Below are 13,430 nucleotides of genomic sequence, written 5' to 3' on the forward strand. Positions count from 1 at the left end.
TTGGGTGCCCAGACGCCTCTATGGCTCCACAGTTTCAGTAGGGGGATCTGGCGATCCCCTCGAGTGTCCTGAATCAGTGTCTTCCCCCTTCCATTTAATTTGGGGGGGGGACGCCTTGGGCTTGTTATTGGCATAGAATGCTGCGTGGGGTAGAGAGGTTTGTGCGACCCCCCCCGCGACCTCCTCACCTCCAGATTGTCATCTCCTGCTTCTCCGGGGTCAGCCGGTGTTGTGGATGCTCCCGCTCTCAGGTCCGGTATCACCTCCCGGCTTCAGACAGCGCTCGAAGGCGAGGCTGTGAGAGTGGCTGCTGCTGTTTTTCCTCGAGTGTGACCCCTGCTGCGTGGTATGGGCAGGGCTCCCTCTCCTCTCGGGGCCAGTCCCCGGCGGCGACCTGTGGTGCGGCTTGGTGGCGGGGGCAAGGCTCACACCTCCCTTCGGGGCCAGCCCCCGGCGACGACTCGCGGTGCGGCTGGGTTGCTGGAGTTGAAGAGTACCAGCGTGTTTCGGCGCCTCCCCGGGGGGGTGCAAGCCTACTCAATTGTGGCGCATGCCCGTGCCCCTACCCTGTGTGCGAATTAGGGTGGAGATGACTGATTTCTGTTTCCCGGGTGGCGCCGGCGTCGTGGAGTGGCCGCCATCTTGGGTTCAGGCGGAGACAGGGGGGGGGGAGTCCGGCACGAAACGGATTTCGTGGGTCCTTGGGCTCCGATTTTCTCCCCAAGTTGGCGTCTCTTGTTGGGGATCGGTTCCGCTATCGTGGTGTGCAATCAATGTGTCTGGAGAGTGTCTGCATCCAGCAAGAAAGGATCGAGATACGGCGTCTCGGCCAGAGCTTGGCGCCTCAGCCTCTATCCACCATGAGCTCCAGGCCACGCCCCCGACAACATTGGCTCTCTTGCCCCCGCACTAGCTGATTTCTGTAATCATTCTTTTTCCACTGCATCTTTCCCCTCCTCCCTCAAGCACTCCCTTGTGGGCCCCCTCCTGAAAAAACCTTCAGCAGACCCTGCCTGTCCAGCCAACTACCGCCTTATTTCCATCACCCCCTTCCTGAGGAAACTCCTGGAGAAGCCGGCCTTCCCCTAACTTACCTCACACACTGAACTTGTTGGCCGTCTCCACTACATCAGTCTGGATTCTGAGCATACAGAGGCACGGAAACCGCTCTTCTGAACACCTGTGAAGAACTGCTCGCATCTCTGGACAATAACTTTCCAGCTGTCCTCGTCCTACTCGATCTCTACCCTCCCTTTCACACAGTGAACCATTCGATCCTTATACAAAGGCTTCACAATACACTTGGTATGTCAGACAGAGCACTGGAATGGCTGACGTCCTTCCTAACTGACCGCATGCCCCAGGTCATCCTGGGCTCCTTCTCCTCTCCTACTTCTCCACCTGTGGTGTCTCCCAGGGCTCTATGCTCTCCCCATCGACCTTGCTCTGCTTGCACGCCGCATCTCCTCTTTCCCCCCAACTTCCAGTGCTATGCTGATGACACACAACTCTTTTTCAAACTGCCTGCTGACCTTTTTGCACCTTCCATCATCCCTGAGTGCCTCTCTGCCATGCAGTCCTGGTGCACCGTCAGCGATCTCTGCCTCAATGCCTGTAAAATGAGATCCTTCCCATTGGGACCCCTGTTCCCTCCTTCTCACACCCACTCTGGCCTTCCTCCATTGGATCCCCCCCTGCTCCTTCCTCTGAAGCGAGAATCCTTGGCCTCTCTGAAGCCAGAATCCTTAGCGTCATCTTCAACTCCTCTCCCTCTATTTCCTCCCTCACACTCAGGACATTGCCAAGAAGTCCCACTTTCATCTCTTCCTTCACAAAGGAATTCTACCCTTTCTCGCTTTCCCACAGAGGCTCAATGTTACCCGAGCCCTGGTTCTCTCTAGGCTTGACTATTGCAATAGCCTCCTGCTGCATCTACCTTCTTCCACTCTGCGAACCCTCCAGCTAATCCAGAATAGGGCAGCAAGACTTATTTGGCCTTAAGCCCAAGGACTGCATCTCTCCTGCCCTAAAAAGTCTTCACAGGCTCCCGGTTGCTGCACGGATTAAATTGAAATCCCTCAGTATCATCAACAAGGCTGTCTGGGCCCGGGGATCACGCTATCTTCAACTTTATCTCACTAAATGCTCCCCTTCTAGACCACTACGTTCCTCTGGCACCAACTCTCTGTGTGTAAAGCGTTTTGCTAAACAGAAGGTAGGTGGTCGATCGCTTTTCTTAACTGGCTCGCTCCTATGGAACAGCCTCCCCCTGCCTCTGCACCTTGAGCAGAACTTCCTTAAATTTAAATTCCGGAAGCCCCTCAAGACTTTCCTCTTTACCTCCTCGTTCCCTTCTTCTCTCTTCTACGAATTTGCACAGCTGCTGTGATTGGTGGCCTGGGCCCTCATGCATCCCCGGGGCCCCTGACTTCCCACACCCAATTGTCCCAGCTCCTGTCTAACCTCAGCACTTGCCCTGGCTCTCTCTCTGCCTTGGAGGCTTGCACTTAGCCATTGCGGCCCCTGGACGTGTAGCACTCTCCTCACCATGCACTTCTACGATGCACTTATCTGTGGCTCACCCACGAGCACAGACACTTTAGAACGTCCCCCCCTTCCCTCTGCCTTGCTGCACTTGCACGTTCTGAATACTCACAAGGCATATTAGGTTGTTCTTTTTTGTTCCCCTTTTTCTCCCCCACTATTTTTTAATTTTTTATTTTTACCAATGTGTTTCACACTCTGTTCCCTCCCTTTGCCCTGTGGGCGCTTTGAAGCGGTATTTACTTGCTGTATAAGTGAACAATGAATACATACATGAATACATATGGTTGAGGTTGCGTGGCTTGGAGGTTTGTCGGAGCTGGTGTGGAAGATGTCTGAGTGGGGCGGGGTGAGTGGGTGAGTGTGGCTGAGTGTGGCTGAGTGTTGCTGAGTGTGGCGGAGCGTGGAGGGTGGGTGTTGGAAGGGGTGAGTGAGGCGTGTTGCATGCACTGCCGGCTTACCTGAATTGCCTGGAAGGGGTATTTGGGCCCTAGCAGGCTCACACCGTAACTGCCCTTCTTCTCAATCTGCCCTCTGCTTTGAACAGTGGGCAGACCAAGAGTGCCAACCAGGTGGCCGGGGCAGAGGCCTTACGAATTAGATCCAATTTCACCACTTGTGAATGTACCACTTTCTGTGCAACGGTGAGTGGTCGAAGTGTACGAAAAGAAGTAGTGGAACTATGTTCCCTGCTGGCCTGAACCCACTCCCCACAAACCCCATCACCACGCCCCCTCCCACGCACAATACACACCCCTAAACACGTGTTCCTGCTGTTTATGGGAATGTTCAGTGCAGTGCACTGAAAGTGCAAGTTACAAGTTCTTCCTACACTTTTATTTTAAAAGGAAACCATTCCAGAACGGTTTCTTTTTAAAATAAAAGTATAGGAACAATAAAAGTTCATTAAAAAAAGTAGAGGAGCACCGCTCCCGACCGCTCCCGCTCACTTCGACCACTCATTGCTGCCTCGCGCCATGTTCTTCATTAAAATGTGCAAAAGGGGTCCTGAGTCTGTAAAAGCGAAATGCGCAAAAGTAAGCCCGCTCGAAAGAAAAGCGGTCGCGTAATACAGTGCACATTATTGCCAAATACATAAATTTGCACGGCTGAAAAATGTCTATGTAATCATGTATCTTGTCTAAAAAAAAAAAACCTTTGCAAAACTATTGTGAGCAGAAGTAGTTGTACTGTATATGGAAGTCACCACTAACCAGACATTTCGTGCCCACAGCCACGCCAGAAAGAATTTGATGTGATCCGCAATCGGGGGTTGGCGGGGGGTTGCTGTTTTGCAGCGATTCCGACCTCCCCTCCCCCACCCCACATCACGCATACTTTAGCTGCCATGTGATCGTCATGAGTCATGACCCTGGCAAGCGGGCAGCCTCTGGAGCTCCTTTTCAAGTTTGCTCACCAAGGCATTTTCTGCATTTATTAACTTTAGTTCTCCGGGGAAGAGACAGACACGGATGTTTCATCTACAGAGCGTGTTATCAGGCTAGAACCTGGATTTCTTTCTCTGCAGCCTCAGCTCACTCACTGTCCTGTGACATACACCCAGCTGGCCTTATGCCTTCTCTCATTGCTAATCCGCCTGTCCTTGACTTGTGATCTCGCAGCCACTCTCGAGCAAGTCTTGGGACGATAGCTCAGGGGCAACGTGCTCGCCTTGGATGCAAAACACAGGTTCGATCCCCGGGTCCGCGCTCAGAAACCTCTTGGTATTAAGCAACCTAGGCGCTCGTTACGCGTTTCCTGGTATCCCACTAGCAATTCTGGGGGGATACCAGGAAGCTGTCCCTACCGCCTCCGCCACCCAATATCCTGGCATTACCGGATATTACGGGTGGCAGAGACGGCAGCCAGTGGCGTAACACAAGCTCTGGGGGCCCCCCTGCAAGCCATGCTGAGGGGTCCCCCCAAACTTGGCAACAAATCACAAGTCACGCGACACTCTGGGCTGCCCTAGATTACCACGCTTGCGCAATACGCATAAACGTGTTGCTGAAGGGGTATGCCACAGACTGCACCAGGAGAAAGATATAAATATGTGTTTTAATGCAATATACAGCACACTTTCTGAGAAAAATTGACTAAAAAGCTACAGTGTTTGCTATTGTTGTATAGGGTAACAGCAATCCAATACATGCAAGTCACCAACAGTGCACATGAACAGTAACATTAAAACATACCTAGACTGGTTGCACCAAAATGCCAGTCGAAGCAAAAAGACTCACCAAGAAGAGAGCACACATTCAAGCCTGTGTCTCTATGGCCTCTAACAACACAGCCAAACTCTTTAAAATCTTCAAGGAACTGGCCAATCCTGTTGCTGTTTCTACCTTTCCTGTTCCCTCAACAGGCCCTTTGTACGGCTTTGGCCTCTCGCTTCTCTGCCAAAACTCAGGGCATCCTGTCCACTATCTCCTCTTCCTCTCCCTCTTCCTCTCTCTGCCTCCTTTGGCCATCTCTCCCTCTCCTCCTCTTTTCTCCTCTTTCTCTCTAACACCTGACAAGGTTTCTAGACAAGTCCCATCTATGGAAGTGTCATCGAAACAGGTGCTCGCCTGCTCCTCCAGAACCATCAAGGACCACATTGACACGGACCAGCCTTGGCCGATTTCTGTAATCATTCTTTTGCCACTGGAACTTTCCCCCAAGGCCGGTCTTACACCAGATTGCACCCCAGGTGGGAAGAATCGTTGGCGCCCCCCACCCACATTCCGACCCCTAAAAATGACAACCAAAAAGTGTGTAACAAATGTTGTAAATAGGGCACTTCTTTAAAAACCAGATAGAAATACAAATGCAATAGAAAATGCATACACAAGACACTAGGTGACAGTCTTAGAATGTTACCTGTATTATGTGTTCAAAAAACAACTTTTCTTGACTTTGCCCTTGTGAATTGAAGCACAGCGTTGGATAGCAGCGCTTTGAGATCATACCAATGATACATAAGGCACTATACAAATGCCAAGTAACATAACATAATATAATATTGCATTAAAGTGGCTTTGCATAACCACCCAAATTGCACAGGACGAATGGCATTTGCTTTTTCATAAAATCAACACACACAAAACCAAGAGAGGATATTTTCTTCTAATAGTGTTTTTGAAAACGTTAAAAGGTGTGCCTGTTTTAAACTCTAAGAACCAATACAAATGTTTTCCTGGGACATTTCACCTTTAGCTGTTTGTTATTTTTCACCAGGTTATATAATGCAGTGTGGTGAAGTGTCCGGCCTACACACCTGATGACTGTGCTCCGATCCCCACGGTCGGCTTTAATGCATAAATTCAAAGATGACATTCAAGGTTTCTCATTTTAGCTGGGGGGGGGGGCTGAGTCTACCCTCTGAAAAGTGGGAGGACTCCGTCCCCCCGCGTGTAACCTCGACTTCAGCCTTGCTACTCTCAGTCCATGTGCTAGAGTGCCCTGTTCCATGGACGCACGCAGTAGTCCTCAGCCACAACTCATTACTGGTCAATTTAAGGTTGCCTTTTCAAAAACCAAATGAATAACCCTAAAGTTGCACTCCTGTTCCTGGGGACCTGCACATGTTTGCAATTTCCGAACTCTAACACATTTGAAAAACATTTAGCAAAGCTATTGCGTTCATAGGTCAGGCGGCTTTGCAGTGATGGTCTCTGAAATGCAAGCTTACCACGTTCATGCGTTAGAACTCCTGGTGCTGCGCTTAGAGGCTGGTCCCTGGTATGTAGTGCGATATAAATGTTTACTTAACTGACACAAACAGCTTGTCACTGTTGATGCAAAACACCTAGAAACCCACACACAGACACAGAGATGCTCAGTTTACATAGGAAGGCATCAGCAAAGTTAGCTTGCATTTTTCCTCTCCCCCCACCTCTCTCTTTCATATCGGTCACTGCACCTGTATCCAATGCAAATGACAACCGCGTGTGGTATACATTTTAATTACATAAAAATCCATGGGGTGCGTGGATGCAATTACACACTGTTTTCGTTGCCACCCCTTTTCTGTCTACCCTCTCCCTGCCTCCCCTTGTCATCTCCTTATGCTCATTAGTTCCTTCTTCCACTGTCCTTTCCCCTTGTTCGCGCCCTCCGCTTTCACCCACTCTCCCTTAACCCCATTGGGCCATTTACCTACCCTGATTTCTTCGCATCCCCCCAGTCCCCTTGATGATCTCTCTTCTGTTCACTTCAGCCCCCACCCATTTTCCCTCGTCCTTTCTCTTCTTATTTCCTCACCCTTCTGTTCCCCCCTCTACTTATCCTATTGCACTCCTCCCTTCCGCTGTCCTCCTTCGATTTTCTCGAACCCCTTTCTCTCACTTTGTTCTCCAGCCTTTCCTTCCATTCCTATTGCTCTTCCCTTCCCTCTCCTCTTGTATCCCCTTTATCTCACCTACCTCCACTCCCCGTCTCCCCCCTCACCACCCCTCCCGTGTTTGCCTGCTTCTGCTGAGTGGCGCGGTGTTATAGAGAGCCGAGGACTCCCTGACATCACAGATCCAGGAAGAGGCACTCCTGCTCCTGGTTTAAAATCAGAAGAGACCCAACTCTCGTCAACGAGAGGCTGCAGTGTCCATGCAGGGTGTGTGTGTTGGAGCAGTCTACTTCTCACACACATGGATTCAACTGTCTGCACCTTATCTGGGTGCAGACAGTTGAATCCATGGTCTCGTACCATTGCTCCACCGCTCCGGGTATACGGGATGGATAATGGAAGCAGGACCCGTGGCACTGCAGCGGGTAGAGATGGCCAGAGTGCGTTAAAGAAAGGCTGGCTGTGTACTTGGCCGGGCTTTCACATGCGTATGAGGGATGCAAGCTGGATTCCCATAGCTTTGTAGTGCGTGGAGGGGAGTGTACGCAACTGGGGGCCAGCTGGGGGGAGTGGTGTGGGGGGGAAGCTGTATGCACCCGTGTCTGCGCAGGGCGCAGCTTAGCACTCATAGAAAAGACCTAGAAACCTGGGTATCTGGCACGGAAGCAGGATCCCCTCGAACAAGTAGATTAGTGGTGGTTCTTGTGCATCACTGCAGGAGGTTGTCTTTGTGCCTCTTGAGCCTCGGTAGCCAGCAGCAGAGTGTATATATGTATTGCAAGCCCAGGACTCTCACCCGTGCCCCAGCATCTATTCTAGGTTATAAGAAATGAAAGCGTGACCGTTTGGTGGTATTGCGGTGTGAGTCCCACTAAGGGGAAGGGAGCTGTGGGTAGCACTCACTGCTGTGTTCTGCAATGTGAATATAGATGGCTTCTTGCAGTTCACCTCAGATCTTACTCTTCATTCAATACCTAGGTGCTACCTAGGATCCTTCCCTTTCAGCATCACATCATTTCATGCCACATATTGTTAATCCGCCTTAGCTCGCATGATACTCTCAACGGCATGTACAGTGCTCTGTTGCTAGGTTTGCGATATATAAATCTCCAATAAGAATAGGGGTTCTGTGTCAACTAGCCACCCAGTGCTAGACGAGGAACCGTAGACTAAATCAACTCTGGGGAAGGGGATATGGGGATCCTTGGAAGATACATGGCACCAATGTCTTCTACTCGCTGGGTGTGTGTAGGACCCTTTTTTGGATATGTAGTTGAATATACTGCAGCTCGGGCTATGTCTGTGCTAATGGCACCACGAGTGGCTGTGAATTTTTAGTGTAGATGAGAAAATGCCGGTGAATTTGGCCCCCGCCATATACCTGCTCGACTTGCATGTTTTTCCAGAGGCGTTCTGGTCAGTGCAAGGAATGTTTATTGTTGAGAGGTCTTCTTGTGTGTGGTTGATTTTAAAGTAGTAATCTGTGAACATTTTAGTTATGATTTGTTATTTACATAGCGATTATACCTGAATGCTGTTCATAGAACATAGTTAAATACATCATCGTCCTCCCAACCGAAGTTGGCATTCATCTACCTCAAAGGGATGACACGGTGAGGTGGCCTTGGCGGGATTCGAACCTTGCTACCTGTGGATCACACACAGATCGCAGCAGCAAGGGCTCAACCCACCGAGCTATCTTACCAGCTTTTAAATGATCACGTAATCCAAAACATTTATTTGAATTGATTGTTGGAGGAATAGATACTTGGCGTACCTCCTATGCCGTGACTAGTATTGGTTTGCTTTAGGCAAGGGCACTTTTTATTGGTTGATTTTCCTTCCAGATTTGCTTCTAAAATTACTTTGTATTCGTAAGGTCTTGGCTGATGCACGTTTCGTGCCTGAATATGCTTTTTCAAGTGCAAAGCCTAGGGTAAAAAAACAAGCTTTGTAAGACTGGTGCTGGAGGGGCATGCTTGCATGATAATGACAAGTTATTGCCTGACTAAATTGGACATGTTTCTTTTCCAAAGTGAATATGAGCCACAGCCAGCCGTCCCTCTTCACCACACCGCGCCTTACAGCATCACCTGCCCCACCAGGAACTTTTCATTCTGAGAACCAGAGGGGAAGCAAGAGCTGGGATGAACACTGGGGTGACGAGAAAATCCTCGGAGTGGAAACGGAACGAGACCCCGTGGAGACACCGAGCTGAGAAAAGCGAGGAGTCCACAAGGGGATGAGAGGCGACGAAGATGAAGTTCCTAGATCTGGCGAGAGTAGAGACACTAGCTGACCCTGCTGCAAACTATGCAGAAGACCCCCGAGCGGGAAGGGGCTGCCGCGGGCTTCCTATCACTGAAAGCGCAGAGCCTGGGCCAGAAAAAGTTCTCTGCTGCACCACCTGACCACCGCACTTCGAGCCGTGAAGAAACTCGGCACGCTCTCAAATGAGAGATTTCAGCACAGAGGGTGAGGTCAGGCAATGCATACTGGGGAAATCCGGAGGCAGTCGAAACACCCAAGCAAGTAGACCTTCATTTGTATTTACGTATTTGTAGTAAGCAGGAGGCCGCAGTCTGTCCCTGCAATGCTCAGACATGCTCCACCTCTCTGCCTCCTGCAATGCACCCACCTCTCCGCCCAGGCTGTCCCTGCAATGCACCCACCTGTCCTCCTCCCGTTGCCCCCCTTTTTCTTCACCACCATATTTCTGGTTATAATCCTGCCCTGCTCGCCCTCCCTCCAGTCTCCCGTGCCACTTTCCAGCTCTGCTCGTGCCCCCGCCACTATCCCTCCCATTTTGTTCAATGGGACCAGGCCCAGCGCTTAAGTTCATGGCATGCCATCACGAATTGATAGCGGGGCGACGGGCCTGCCCCGCCGTACTGCCCACTGCCCAAGGTGTTATCCGAAATGGGGGCAGAAACACTGGAAGAACTCAGCTTCGATGTAGCCAGATGTAATCACGCTGCACGCATACATGAAACTGTCAACTTGTGTGTCCACACGTCGGCACATGTATGGTGTGTTTGCACATCTTGTCCATGTTAAGTATCTTGGTGGCCCATACACAAGTACTGTCTCATACACAAGTACTAGGATGAGGAAGAATAGGGCTAGGTGTAAAGAAGATTGCCAATAATTAATCAAGGCATTAAACACAAGTAGTGGTGCAACACCATTGAGCTGACTGGGCTTCAGCACTCCCCCCCCCCACTGAAATTGTGGGCTATGTTGACTTTACCTGGCTGACCTTCAGAGCAGTTGCCGGACAGAAAAGGACACAGATGTTAAACGGCACCTGGGTTTTGCCATTAACAAGGGCCCAGCCCAGCAATTACTAATGTACATCATTTCACTGTTATTACCTGCATTCAAATGCCAAATCTTTTAAGCAATATAAATTGTGATGTGGGTTTAGTACTTGCATGCCAGGGTAGTAATTGGAAGGCTAGAGCGGAAACAGACCAGTCATTCTCACAGCAGCCCATAAGTGGGTGCTTTCAGACCAAAATTAGAGAGTTAACTGCTTATAACATTGAAGCTGCACTAGAATAGTCTCATTAAAATGCGTAAAAAAAGTTAGATGCCCCCACATAAATAAGTATGCTCCTCCCCACCACACGTGAAGTTAGCACCTCTCCCAACATTTGAAAAGTTAGCACCCCCTGAAATGTAGGTTTTGTTGCGCCCCTGAACACAAGCACACACACCATTAACCATATATACACATGCATACCCAGCCATCCATATATTTAAGTGTGCACCCTTTCACCATACAGGCACACCCAGGCAGCCACCCGTACATTTAAGTGTGCAACCTTTCACCACACAGGCGCACACACCCAGGCACCTACCCATACATTTAAGTGTGCACCCTTTCATCATACAGGCACACCCAGGCAGCCACCCACACATTTAAGTGTGCATCCTTTCACCGTACATGCACACCCAGCTACCCATAGATTTGTGCGCACCCTTTCACCATACATTCACACAGGCTGTCACCTATACATTTAAGTGTGGACACTTTCACCATGCAGGCACACCCAGGCAGCCACCCATACATTTCAGTGTGCATCCTTTCACCGTACACTCACCCATGCATACCCAGCCACCCATACATTTGTGTGCACTCTTTCACCATACACTCACACACGCACACGTCATGGATTGAGGGGAGCAATAATACTTCAAAAATACATTGGGCCTCATTAGGACCCTGGCGGTGACGGTATGAACGGTGCCGGTAAGGCACCGGCAAGGCACCGGCACCCTTCATACCGTCCCGCTGCATTACGAGTTCTGCTCGCGGGTTCCTGAGAGCCCGCCAGGTCTTACCTGGCGGGCTGTGCGGCACCCGCAAGCATAACTTGTAATTGCGCCGGCACCGTTGATAACCATGCTCCCCACCCCCCTTCTGCCCTATTGGGGATCGGGAGCCCGGCAATAGCACTACCCGCGAATGGGCAAGTACCGGCCCATTCATCTTGTAATGGGCCGGTTATTGCCCAATCACAGGAGGCGGTGCCGGTAGCGAGCATGGCTACCGCCATGCTCGTGAAGAAGCCCATTGTTTCTTTTTGAAGTCACTCTGACTTCATAAAGAAATTATTTCTGTTTAGGACTGAACCATAACGGAAATAATTTCTTTATGAAGGCAGAGTGACTTCAAAAATAAACTATTTATTTTTGAAGTCATAGGGCTTCCCCCACCCCATGACATGGAGGCCTCCAGCCTAGGGTCTTCATGTCATGGGGTGGGGGTAGCCACCAGACTTTTTGTATTCACTCTGCCTTCATAAAGAAATAATTTCTGTTACAGAAATAATTTCTTTAGAAATGCAGAGTGAATTAAAATAAAATTGTAAAAAAATAAAAAAAAATGTTTTTACTCCAAGTGGGGCCCCCTTCCAGAACATGTGGTCGTGGGGCCCCCCGCACGACGGGGGGTGCGGGCCCCTGTTACGCCAGTGATGGCAGCAAGTTCCCATTCCAGGACTCCAAGGGATGGGATTGCCGGAAACACCAGCACTGGTCGTACCAGACAGTACAGGTTATTCTTTTTTGTACGCAGTATTGATCCCCATAATCCCTTAAATCTCCAGGGCGTCCTCGAGATGCTCGCAGGCGATATCTCCTTCCATTTTTGCTCTGTTGTGTTCTCCATACCGCTCTCACCACCTCTTCTTTCCACCGGAATCGACATGGCACCCCCTGGTGGAGGATCACTGCTCGCATCTCTGTCATCACTCCCTACCTTATATGGGGAATCCATCCATTCCCTGTCTTGATGAGTCTCACTATCCTCTCCAGATAAGATCCCAAACTTCCAAAAGAAACAGGCATTTCTTGTCACAGTATTATGCCTCTTCGATGCATCCTTTGACCTCCATCGCTTGGAAGGGCTCTGGTTTATATGTCAGGGACAACGTCCCTGACGGGTGGCGTGTTTGGAGCAACACTGCATGCCCAATCGCTAGCTGGTAATCTCACAGACCTCTCCTTATGCTTTCCTCTTCATTTGCTCTCGTTCTCTCCCTCAGGACAGCATAATCGCCTATGGTTTCTGGACTTCAATACTTGTGGTCTGGGATAAATCCTCTTGGGCACCTTAGGAACAGTGCTTCTGCTGGAGGCACAACCGAGGAACAATGAGACGTGGTCCGGTACTCCAGTAGGAACTGATAAACTGCCCTTTTCAGGAACGCCCCTTGTCCATGTGCAGTCCTAAATACCTTATTCAGGGTTTGCATAAATCGCTCTGCCTCTCCGTTTGCCCGAGGATGTAAAAGTGTTATTTTCCTTTTCTGATACCAAGGGCCTCATTACGAGGTAGGCGCTCACGGAATGAAGGAGGCCGGTACGGGACCGGCCCCCTTCATTCCGTCAGGGCCGATTACAAGATTCCCATCGCGGGACCCGGATCGGATGCCTGGTAAAACCAGGCGTCCTTTCCGGGTCCCGCGAGGGGAAGAAGGAGGTAACAACGGGTCACTCATAATGTGCCCGTTGTTACCTCCATCCCCATTCCCATTGAGCCCTATGGGGGCTCAAATGGGAATGGGGAATGGTTCTTGCAAGGAGGACTTACCGGGTCCTCCTATGTTGGAATGACAAAGTAAGTCCCCATTGCAGGAACCCGGAAAAGGAGCCTGGTTTGTAGGCAGCCATGGAGCTCCTAGCTCCATGGCTATCTCCACACTCGTAATGAGGCCCCATGTGTCTGCATGAATCTTTCTCCCTGAAATGGGGGTCCATTGTCTGAACATATTTCTTCTGGAAACCCATGAGTGGCAAATATTTTTTCCATGACTGGATTAACGTCAGTCGGTGCTGTGGAAGCCAGAAATTCAACTTCAGGATACCTTGACCACTGATCAATTATTACCAGAAAATGGGTATTTCTGCTCGTGGATCCAACATACATGTGGACTGCTTGGCATGGTCTGCAACTTCTTTCCATGGACCCAATTCAGGGCTCCCTCTGTGTAGGAGCAGCCACCTGACACGCGCCTCAACATACTCATCCACCAGGTCTTCAGGGACGGGGAGC

The sequence above is a fragment of the Ambystoma mexicanum genome, chromosome 5q (genome assembly GCF_040938575.1).
Source record: "Ambystoma mexicanum isolate Mex_15411 chromosome 5q, UKY_AmexF1_1, whole genome shotgun sequence".
NCBI lineage: Eukaryota > Metazoa > Chordata > Amphibia > Caudata > Ambystomatidae > Ambystoma > Ambystoma mexicanum.